Source organism: Rutidosis leptorrhynchoides, chromosome 3, assembly GCF_046630445.1.
Source record: "Rutidosis leptorrhynchoides isolate AG116_Rl617_1_P2 chromosome 3, CSIRO_AGI_Rlap_v1, whole genome shotgun sequence".
Lineage (NCBI taxonomy): Eukaryota > Viridiplantae > Streptophyta > Magnoliopsida > Asterales > Asteraceae > Rutidosis > Rutidosis leptorrhynchoides.
In genome coordinates this window covers 423,815,611-423,818,839 of record NC_092335.1, presented here as the reverse complement: position 1 = coordinate 423,818,839, position 3,229 = coordinate 423,815,611, and positions in this window count along the sequence as shown.

The window sequence follows — 3,229 nt, the reverse complement described above, 5'->3', positions numbered from 1 at the left end:
TTTTCAAGTTGTCTTGATGGGACAACTCCATTTTGTTTCCATGTGATGAGTAAGACTAGCCTTGCAGTTGTTAGAACCCCAAGAATTGCATAGATTGTGTGTTAAGCCTTGTAATGGGGGGATATAGATGAGGGCTATCACACATAGCCAAAGTACCTAAGGGAGTTCAAGAGAGTTGTGGAATTAGTCAATCTTAACTCATTGACTAATTCTCTCAACATTCATATTAATATACACGATATTCATAAGTATTGGGTCCTGTCAATTGGTATCAGAGTCATCCCTTCAACGAAATGAAGGAGATCCTTACGAATATCGTGTGTATCTTCAACCAATCTTCAAACCACCTTCATACTCATCTTCGAATCTTCATCCATTCTGCATCAATCTTCGAACCGAATCTTCATATATTCAAACCAAAATTTTATCGAATCTTATTTTAATCTCTCTCTCTCTCTACATGAAATAAATTTTACCAAATCCTATTTCTCTTTCTCCAAAAACACGTGATACCTATCATATACATACAAAATAAATAATACTAAATCCTTATCTACTCTCTCTCTCTTTCTCTCTCTCTCTCTCTCTCTCTCTCCTGAAACCTACAATACCGAGTTTACAATCAATCTATCATCTCTATCCTCTCTACTGAACATCGATCAATATCTCATAACATCTTCATCAACAAATTTAAACCTACACCTTCATATCATCATCAGTCATCATCTTTCTTAATCTTCATATCTAAGCAACAACAGCAAATTCATCTTCATCGAGCATCATCAACATCACAAAGTCAACTTCAATTAAATGATGTTCTTCAGATCAAATTGAGATGAAAAACGTGTTTCTAATGACATTCCTAACATTTAAAGATCATCAGCTCCAATAAACAACAACAAATTCATATCGAATCGGATCGAGTCTTCGTTCGTGTTCTTCATTAACCGTTTTAGCCTCTGGATTGTTTCGAAACTAATTAGAGAAAAGTAAAATTGCAGATCTCTTGCAATTCATCTCGTGAACGTGTTTGAAAAATCTTAGATCTCAATTTGCTAAATCGAATTCGAATTTTGGAGTCAAAGTTCGGAGTTCAAAGTGAACACTCTTGTTCATCAACAAATTCGAATAATCAGTGATGTTATAGGTTGTGTGGATGATTTTCGAGTGTTCCTGGATTGATTCCAAGAAAGTTTCATTAAGGAATCATAAGCTATAGCACTTTAAAGTTCGATTTCAATTTAAAGGTGTTCATGAAAGTTCACGCTACTGTTCATCATAGATTCTTCATCTTTGATCGAAGTTTGTTAAGCAAATCACTTATTCGCTACTTCTATTGATTATTGGAATGGATTTCAAACCTTAATTCACATAAATTTATATTTTGCCTACTTCAGATGAAGAATATGATGACGGTTATGAACACATTCGGTATTGTTCTTGAATCTGCTTCGGTATTAGCTTCTTCTTAATCCGAATTACAAATTCGATATAGCAATTGATTCTTATTCGATATCTGAACTTGAACCACATTCGGTATAAGCTTCAGTATTAGCAGTTACTGATTTTGTTATCCACTTGATCAATCTGATTCGGTATTGCTTCCATATTCGGTATTGTTCTTTGAAGAGCTAATTTTATATTGGGCTTCACAAAGCTACTAGTTGGACGGCCGATCCTCTTTGTTAGATAAACAGGCTACCAAATCTCATTTGGTTATTATTGGGCTACTGAATCCACTTAGCCGAACAAGCCTATTTCAGCCCAATACCGAATCTGGTGTAAATGTGACACTATTAGTCCCTGACGGAATATGATTTTTTGCAAGACCAGTCCTTTACCGAATCTTATAGCAAAATTTGAAACTTTTGGTCCCTGTCAAGTTTCCAAGCTTTGCAAGTTTAGTCCTTACCGAATATGGACTAATTGTGCAACAGGTTTCACTAGTTCAAAGTTAACAAAAGTTAACAAAACTTAACGAAAGCCAACGAAACGTCCAAAAACAAAATTTGATTCACGAGAATCATATTTTGAGGGGGAGAAAAGGCGATAATTCTCGACGTTTCGCGTACTTTACACAATAATGTCGATTGAATTGGAGAATTCAAAGCTTAAAGCTCAAATTTCGGAATTGAGTTCGCTTCTTTCTCAAAGCAAAGTAAGAGAAGAAAAGCTAGAAGCGAAAGTGTGTACACTAAAATGACAAAAAAAACGTATAAAGAACATAGTGCTTGTGTCATTCCAATCATCAAAGGACTTAAACAAGAAACGGAAGATTATCTTTATGAGATTTCCAAATTGAAAGATCAAATTTCAAAGATGGAATTCAAATCATCAAAGGATTCTTCACGAGAAGAATCATTACCACATCTGAAACCAGAGACGGTGTTAGTAGGATTTAATACTGATCCGATATCATTAATGGATGAACTAAAGATTACGATTCCGGATTCTCCTCAAACGGTTGAGAAGAAGGTCATCAAAATAGAATCCACTCCTCCTATAGTTTCTAAACCCAAGACAACATTTTTCTTAAAAAAAAAGATTTATTCCGGTTACGAGACCAATGTGAATCATTTCTGAAAACCACATATGTGGAGAATGGAGAAATTACGGGTTATCGCGATCAATATGGTTGGTTTCCACACAAAACCAAGAAGCCATTCATAGGTCCGACAAAAACCCCTCGCACCAAAGTTGACCTAGTTTCTAAAACTTCAAAGCTTCAGTTTCTGAAACAAGTTTCAAGTGATAAATGCGCAATTAAAACTGACACCAAACCCGATTCTTAAACATCAACTAAGTACTCTTTTCAAGAGTTACTCAAGTTTAAGCCACGATCTGTGATTATGGCTAAAATTCCATTCCCTTCAGTACCACTGGAATTACTCTCTCAAGCTAAACCAAGTATTCCATCAAAGTGGAGTGAAGAATCCATAGATGCAATTGATAATACCTACAAGTGGTATTTCAAACGAAGATGATTTGACTTCACTATGGTTTCCATATACTTCTGTATGGGACCCGCTCTTCAAAGAGATATTAAACATCACATGTACCTTGACTAACAACTTTTCAAGGGGAGAAAGTGTTCTTACTTCTAGAGGAGCACCGATTGTTCTTTCTAGGGGGAGTGAACACATGCTTACCACGATTCCCGACTCTGATACCTTGATTAAGTTTCCTCATTAGTCAAGGGGGAGCTATGCATGAAGATTCAATGTCGATT